Below are 9,286 nucleotides of genomic sequence, written 5' to 3' on the forward strand. Positions count from 1 at the left end.
GGCCACCCGGCTCCCTCCCCTAGATATTATGATGTAATATATCGTGCACCCTGGGCATCGGGGTATTTTCTGAAGCTCTCTGGGTGATTCTAATAGTCAGCCAAGTTTGGAAACCGTTGGTGTAGGATATGGCCTTGCTTTTCCGAGTGTGGTCTGCAGACCGGCAGCGTCGAGACCACGTGGGAGCAGCGTGTTGGAACTGCAGGCCTCGGGCCCCACTCTGGACCTATTGAGTCGGAATCTGCATTTTAACACGTAATTTGGATGCACATTCAAATTCGGCCTGAGGAGTGATGTGAGGAAGAGGCAGACGAGGGTATAATTTTTTTAATCAAACCGTCTGCTCCTTCATTTGTTCGGCCATTTACTGGTAATCACAGAGCACTTGCTATGTGTTAGCAACTGCCGGGCACCTCTCATTCAAAGATGAATAAGGAGGCTAGGGGTGAGGCAAGAACATAGCTGTCAGCACACGAGGGTACGTGTAAGCATAAAGGGCACACTGCGCAAGCATATAAGAAAGGATGCCCTTCACTGTCTGAGAAGCAAAGGACTCATCTTGTAGGGCAGGCGTGTCCAGAGGCTGCCGTGCAGGACGGAGAAGAGTGTTCTGTGCCCTTAAGAGGAGCCTCAGCTTTAGCTGTGGACGATGAGGTGCCTGTGGAGGCTTTAGGTAAGAAGGAATAGAATGTCATGGTTCAGATTGGTTTTCTAAAGAGAACTTTAGAAAAATAAGTGGGAAAACTAGACTAGAGGGAACCTGGTGGCCACGGAGACCAAATGGGACTGTTAGAAAGACACCGAAGAGTCTAAAACAGGGTGGTGAGGAGGGCCGGGTTTGAGAGATGGTTCTGAAAGAGGATCCACAGGATTCAGGGGCCGATTGCATGTGAAGTGGGAGGGAGCAAAGTTGATCATGACCCTCAGGTGAGCTGTTTGTGGAGCTCGGGGGAGGTGGCACCACTGAGCGGGATAAAGCACACAGGAGGCCAAGCATGTTTGGGCAGGCTGAGAGGCAGCTGTGCATTTGACAGAGGAGCTAAGGAGAGGAGTCGAGGCTGGCTGCACATCTGGGAGTCAACAGCATCCAAGGGTTGTTGAAGCCATAAGCGGGAGATCATTTGGTGTTGGAAGGGGAGAGGGGGGGGATACACAGAACACCGGGGCCATACTACTTACGGGAAGATAGCAGGAGGAACGAAGAAAAGGGGAAGGAGGGTAGAGATGTGGGAAAGATCCAGCAAAGACAGACTTGAAAGAACGGATCAGAAAGGGAAAAAGAACACTAAGAGGATGCCTAAAAATAAAAACAGACATTCAGGAAAAAGAGCACATGGTTCATGGAGTAAAACGCTACAGAGAATTTAGGAGATGAAGACTGAAAATAGGAGTTGATAATTAGGTCATTGGAGACCCTGTGGTCCAGTGGCAGGGTGATGACAAGGACCAGACTGCAGTGGGTCAAGGGTACTGAGCAGGAAGTCACAGGAAGTGTAGATTAATCTCCAGCATCAGTGGGAAGAGAGGGGGAGACAGATTGGTGGCTTAGAAGAGAAGTAGGACAAAGGGGCTTTTGTCTCCTGCTTAGGTTGGAAAAGATGAGGCAGTTTCTGAGCTGAGAGGAAAGAGCTAAAAGTAGTTAAAGATGCAGAGGGAGAGAAGATCACCAGAAGGATCTTAGAGGCACTGGGGAGACATGATTCAGAACAGAGAGAGGAATTCATCTTGGTGAGAGAAGAGGGACATTCAAGTGGTTCCCAGTAATGTTCTCTATGTTCTCTGACCGGGGGCCGGTCATCCCCTGACAGCCAGGACAAAGTAGTATCCTGGGCAGCCTCGGGGACACCCGAGGTTCTGGGGAGCAGGAGAGAAGAGGCAGAACCAGCCAGGGGGAGACCCACATCTGCAGTAGTCCCAGCAGCCTACACTGCTTTGCATATTTCCCAGCCATAGTAGCCCAGATGGGTGAGAGACTAGAGATGGCTGGTTTCCTTCAAGTTTGAGGATTCATTAGGCTGAAGGGCAAGTAAGGAAGGGCATCAAGAGTACCGTGGAGAACAGTGTTGACACCATCATTTTGAGGGTCAAGTTTTCCCGCCCTTTTCAGGAAGGTCAAGTGCAGGGCCAGTCAATCCCACCCATTCAGTGAACCTCTTACATGGGGGTGGGGACTAACGGAGCTGCTGATACCTTGGCTCAGCCAGTTCTATTCACAAAGAGGAAGCCCCCACGGATGCCAGAAGCAGTGGCTGCTCTATATCCACCGGCCCAGGTGGTTCTAGAGACTAGGGAATGCCTGATTCCCCTGCCCTCCCGCCAGCTCCTGAAGGGATCAGAGGATCAGAGGGTTGGAAGGAAGCTTAGCAATGATCTAGTCCAGTGGTTCAGAAGCGGTGACCCTTGGGGGCATTTTGCAAGCACAGGGAGGGCATTTCTGATTGTCACAATGATTAGAGGCACACACTGACACTGAGTGGGTGGAGGCCAGAGATGCCTGTCCTCTTGCAACGTGAGAGACAGTCCTGCGCAGAAGAGGCTTGTCTCACATCTCCCATGGCTTTCAAATGCCTTGCTAAGCAGTAGAAACCTGATCATAATTATCTTTGAACTCTGGTTTACATATAAACACAGTTGAATTTGCTAAGAAGGCCTCTGTATATAAATCAAGGAGAGATTGTGCTTCGAAACTTCACCAAGAGTCGTGTGTGAGTTTGGAAAATCAAATCTCTGAAGGCAAAGCTCCCGCAGTAATTGAGCATTGAAACGACACACCTGTGTCAGTGTGCATTGGCATCAGTTGCATTCACGATTATTCTACATATAGATGCAAACATCTCACTATCTCCTTCTATTATGCATCATCATGCCTGAGCGTTTACATATTCCTGTATTGTGTGTGTCCTTTTTATTTTCATATTTCAATTAGGGGGTTGTATTGATTTTTCAAAAACATGTTTTTTTAAGTAGGTGTTACTCTCTGTTACTTTATTTCAGCATGGTAAAGAGACTGTTATCAAATATTTGCTATAAAAGCGGGTGTTTTTAACTCTAGCAGAATTTTTAAAAATCTAGCCTTATCTCTTGACCAGTGAGTTGAATTCTCTCTACAGCAACTCTAACTGCTGGTTGTCCAGATCTGCTGGAACATTTCCAGGTCAGGGAGCCCATGACCTCTCCAGGTAATCCATCTCATCATCAGAAAGATGGCTGAGCTGGGAGGTGAAAAAAGGAATTGCATGTAAGGAGCTGAACCTGTCATTGAGTGTCTTACACCCTCTCACTTGTCCTACTCATGTCCTCTGAAGCCACATTGAAAGTGTTAGTCCTTCTATATGAGATCTTTCTGATATTTGTGGGTGTAGGATGCACAACCCCCATTGCAAGCCCCCCATCATCTCTTCTTTTCCAGACAGAACGTTTGTAACAGCTCACTGTTCTGTGTGTGACATGATTTTTGTGTACTTTGTTACCCTGGCCAAGCCTACTAAGCATGAGGGGTTCAGAGAGATCAGTAGGTTCCCTTCTGTTCACAGATATTTTACAGACAGTTGACCGATGCCATTTACTGTGCTCAGCTCTGGGGACACAGAGATGATTGGGAAACAGCTGTTGTCCCTAGGAGCTCAGCCAGTGGTGAAACAGTCACATGAAATGGCAGATTGAATGTGTTCCGATCTCCTTTCTCTCTCAAGACCCCTCTAGACTTAAAGGGAGAAGGTTTTCTTTAAAAAATATTAACAGACAATGATGAGAGACCATCAGCAGATGAGAGGTTTCCACAAAATTCTAGAAGATTAAGAGTTGGTGAAGGTATGGAATGGTGCAGAAGAGAAGTGGAGAAAGCATGAGCTTACAGAGCTCAAGGAAGGGGATGTGGAACAGAAGGGGCTTATTTGCCCCTAGAGAACCCCTGAGAACTGGTCCCCAAAGGACCAGGTGCAGCAAAAGGCAAGAATGAGAGCTGGTACCACAATAGGGAGATTCACTGAAAGTCTGTTTATATAAAGGTTGACCCCTGACAACAAAATATTTACAGCCAGGGCACTGGAGTCTTCTTCTCAGGAAAGTTGAGTGATCTCAGAAAACAAGCACATGAGGGTCCCCACATAACAACCAGATCTAACTAGGAACCCAAAACCAAACTCAGCCACTGAGAAAAACCCACCCGTGCATGCACCGCTCCCAAATGACATTTCAATGTCTTGTTCTTAAATATATGAATGGATAAAGATAATCCACTCCAAGGAGATCTCCAACACAATGAAACTGAGGGGAACACAGAGAAAGAGAAAACCCCTGAGGAAATGGGAAAACCATAAGAAACTAAAAACAAACACAACCTCTAATTAACGTCCACAGAGACAGGAACAAAGAGGAAAACTCAGAGGACAAAGAAAGAGTGCTTGGAAATAAAAACGTTTTGAAAATGGCTGCCAAAACAAAATATTGAATAGGAGCTAAGATGAAGGAAAGTGGAAGATGAAAATTCAGTAGATCTGGCGGATAAATTTGAGGAAATGTCCCGAAAGCAGACTAACAAGACTGATGGAAAAGATGATAGCAATGAAAAGAGAATCGATCTGGCCATTCAAATTGGACTAATAGGAGTTCCAGAAAGAGAGAATAGAGAACACTGAGGGCAGAAAACTCAGATCAATAATATAGGAAAATTCTCAACCTAAAAGTGTAGAGGTCTCTACAGAGTTCACCGAGTCCATTCCAGAGCACAGAATAAAAACAGACCCACAGCAGTGTATGTCCACTTTAAATTTCAGTATATTGGGGATGAAGAGAATAACCAAAAATCTTCAGAGTGAAAATACAAATGTTTCATTGGCATGAGAATTCCAAATGGCAACACTGGATGCCAGAATGCAGAGGAACCAGACCTTCAAAATTAAGAGAGAAAGTAATTTTTTTAAGTTTATTTATTTATTTTGAGAGAGAGAGAGAGCGAGAGAGAGCACACATGCACACACACGAGTGGGGGAGGGGCAGAGAGAGAGGGAGAGAGAGAATCCCAAGTAGGTTCAGCACTGTGAACGAGGAGCCCAGTGAGGGGCTCGATCCCACCAACGGTGAGATCATGACCTGAGCAGAAATCAAGAGTCAGACTCTCAACAACAGACTGAGCCACACCGGCACCCAGAGAAAAAGTAATTTTAATCCAAGTTTCAACTATCAGACAAATTGTCCAGTGTCAGGGTAAAACAAAAACATTTTTCACAAATATAAGAGCTCAGCACTCATTTAAGGAAGTTACCAATAATGTGCTCCACAAAAAAGGGAATGAGGCAAGAAAGGCAGAAAGAAAAATAGAGAAACAGTGGCTCCAATCTGGAGAGCGGTCAGAAGAAACCCCAGGCTGGTGGCTATGCGGTGAGCCCAGGGAGCTGTGTCCAGCTTGGAGCCTCAGGACAGGGGGCTCATGGCAGGGGTCTCCTGGTAAAAGGGAGGTTCCAGAAACTACCTGGGGTGCCAGAATTTCTGAAGAAAGCATGGAAAATTCTTACCGGGGATCATGACAAAAATTAAATAAGGACAGCCAGAAATTCCTAGAAAAACAAAAATCTACACACCCAAATAAAATTTAATCTTTGTATCCTAATGGAGTCTGCAATCGCCATGTTTACGTGGCCGCAGTAATGTAAACACTATTTAACCAAAGGTGGTTAGAATAGATAGAATGGGAGAGGCCACGTGTGGGCAGTATAATAGAACTGAGCCCTCGTCTTTTATATAAAAGGTAAAATGATGTATGCATTTGACGAATCAAGACATAACTTTATAGATGTGTATATAGAGATAAGACAGTAAATAGCCAAAGAAATGGCTTCAAGAGTTAATAAAAGTGTTTGCCTTCAGGAAATGGGACGGGGGCTTGGGAGAGGTGGCCCTGTGGTGATGTCTTCTTCTCATTATCAGCCTTTTGATGCAATTTGATTTTTTAACCATATGCATGTATTGGTTGAACACACACACACACACACACACACACTCATTCATTCATTTAAAACCCTCCAATCAAGATGTCGTTAGTGGTGAGCAACACGCTCCGAGTGAAGAAACACACACGGTAGGCCCCAAAGTTGGGGGTCGTTAGGATTGCTGGCACAGGCTTAGGTATTATTAGAGCAGAGTCCAAAATGGGCTGTGGGGAAATCGGAGATGGCTGAGTGGGGCCAGGCAGGTCACGGGAAGCCCTGTAGACCCTGTCAGGAGCTTGGACTTCATCCTGGTGTCAGGGGGGAGCCACTCATTTTAAGAAGGAAAATGACATGTTTGACTTTGTGTTTTGGAAATACACCTTGATAGCAATAATTCTGGAAGCTGGGTCTAGAAGGGTCAGGCATGGAGAAGGAAGATCCACGTAAGAGGAGATTGACATAACCCAGGTGAAAAGTCTATGAGGCGCTGAATCAGGACAACAGATGGGGTGGAGGGAGGCAAACTAAGACAAATATTTAGAAGGTAAATTTGTGGCAGGACTTAACTGACTGAAGGGTGGGATGAGGAAGAGGGAGGAGGGGAGAGGTGGGTGGATGGTGGCACACGTCCCTAAGACGGGACAGAAGTTTGGTCGTAGAGATGATTCAGTTTTGAATGTGCTGAGCTGAGGAGCTTGCAGGAAACCCAATGGGAATGTCTAGGAAGCTGTTGGATATACAGATAGATGCTCTGGGGAAAGGTCAATCCTGGAGCCATGGACTTGGGAGACATCAGCCTGTGGTGGACAATCGGGGTGGTGGTCCAAAGAAAGCATCCAGTCAGAAAAGCAGGGGACCAAGAACAAAAATCTAGATGTTAGCATTTTAAGGCCATGCTGATAATGCCCTGGATAAGTTGAGCATCTTTTCATATATTCATGAACCATTTTTGTTTCCTCTTCTGTGATATACCTATTTTGTGTCTTGATCATTTTTCTATTTATTTCAAAGCAAATCCATCATCTAGCTTAATGATAAAACTATAGAAAGATTCCCATTAGACCAAGGAGCAGTTAGATTAAGTGTTAACTAAAGCAGTTAAATAAGGGAAAGAACTGAAGCACCAAATTAGAAAACAGGAAGTAAAATTGTATCAGTAACGTAAAGTGATGTGATTACATAACTTGAAAACCCAGGAGAATCAATGCAAAAAAGTGCAAATTGTAAGAATTCTATGGGATTGCTGATGCAAAATTAAAACGGCGAGTTAGGGGCACCTGTTGGCTCAGTTGGTTAAGCATCCAACTCTTGGTTTCCACTCAGTCATGATCTCTTGGTTAGTGAGTTCGAGCCCCACCTTGGACTCTATGCTGACAGCATGGAGCCTGGTTGGGATTCTCTCTCTCTCCCTCTTACTCTACCCCACCCCCCACTCTCTCCCTCTCAAATAAATAAATAAAATGCTAAGTTAATAACATTCCTATATAAAACAACCAGGAGTTAAAAAATATAATGGAAGCAGGGGCGCCTGGGTGGCTCAGTTGGTTGGGCGTCCGACTTCAGCTCAGGTCACGATCTCGCGGTCCGTGAGTTCGAGCCCCGCGTCGGGCTCTGGGCTGACAGCTTAGAGCCCGGAGCCTGTTTCAGATTCTGTGTCTCCCTCTCTCTCTGCCCCTCCCCTGTTCATACTCTGTCTCTCTCTGTCTCAAAAATAAATAAACGTTAAAAAAAAATTAAAAATATATATATAATGGAAGGGAAAACCCAGTTGTAATAGCAATAAAAGGACAGGTCCATATGAAGAATTTTAAAACATTTTTGGGGAATACAATAAGAGAACTTACCAAATAGAGTGAAAAACCTCCTTCTTGAATTGGAAATGTTGATCTTAAGCATTCTAAAGATGTTAATTCTTCCTAAATTATGCTGCATTTTTAAATATCTAGATGATTTTTTTTCTTAAAGTCAGACAAGCTTATTCTCATATTCATATGGAACAATAAACATACACAAGTGGCCAGGAAATTCTCATAAAAAGGAGCCTTGAGAAGAGATCAGCTCAGCCTCATGTGTAAACATAATTAAAATGGAAAGGTATTGGAGAATATTCAGTCAGATCAACAGAGCAGAATAAAGGGGTCAGACACAGGCACAAAGTTATATGAGAATTTAGAATAACAGAAAATAACATTTCATATTAGAAAGGAAAAGACAGACGGTTCAATGAGTAAAAGTTGATTCCTACTTCACTCTTTACATCAAAATAATGCAGCAAGTGTGTACAAGTTAAAACAGGCATGAAGGTCGCCTGGGTGATTCAATCGGTTAAGCATCTGACTTCAGCTCAGGTCACGGTCTCACCGTTCATGAGTTCGAGCCCTGGGTCAAGCTCTGTGCTGACAGCTCAGAGCCTGGAGCCTGCTTCGGATTCTGTGTCTCCCTCTCTCCCTGCCCCTTCCCTGCTCACACACTCTCTCTTTCAAAAACAAAAAAGATTTTAAAAAATAAAAAAAAAAAAATTAAGGCATAAAGCCACTAGAATAAAATAGGGAGCATCACAAAGTATTATGTAATTATATATATATATATATATATATATATATATACATACATACATATACATATATATATATACAAATAAATACCTTGGAGGAGGGAGAGAACTTATACAACAAAAGACTATCTCATATCTATTACATAGTAAATCAACTATGCAAAAGTAAGATACATCTGCATGGAAAAATCACATACCAGCATGATCAAACGACAAATGACAAATTCCAAAAAGACATCTGCAAACATATATGGCAGACAGATGCTTACTTTTTCTGCAGAAAGAGTCACTATCCATCAATATAAAAATGAAAAATTTAGAAAAAATGGGCAAAGGATAAGAGTAAAGTTTCATAAAGCAAAATTCATTGGTCTTATACATGTGAGATGTTCAACCTCACTTATAATAAGGAAAATGCAAGTTAAAATCACATTTATTTACCCATTAAAACTCAGCAAAGATCAAAAATAGCATCGTTGTCTTGGCAAGGACGGGGGGCCACTCATGTGTATTGATGAGAGCCTGGGTTGGTGTAACCAGGATGTATGGACAGGGGGAAAAAGGAAGGGCAGGACAATTTGTAAAGCATGCTGCCTGCCGTTTGCGTTTAAAAAGATAAACACGTATATTTTGTATAGACACAAAGCAGCTTTGGAAGAACACACAAGACACGTTTCCTTCCTTCCTTCCTTCCTTCCTTCCTTCCTTCCTTCCTCCCTTCTTTCTTTCCTTCCCTCCCTTCTCTCCTTCCTTTCCTCCTTCCTTCCTTCTTTCCTATCTACCTTTCCTCTTTCCTTCCTTTTTT

Source organism: Panthera tigris, chromosome A2 (genome assembly GCF_018350195.1).
Source record: "Panthera tigris isolate Pti1 chromosome A2, P.tigris_Pti1_mat1.1, whole genome shotgun sequence".
NCBI lineage: Eukaryota > Metazoa > Chordata > Mammalia > Carnivora > Felidae > Panthera > Panthera tigris.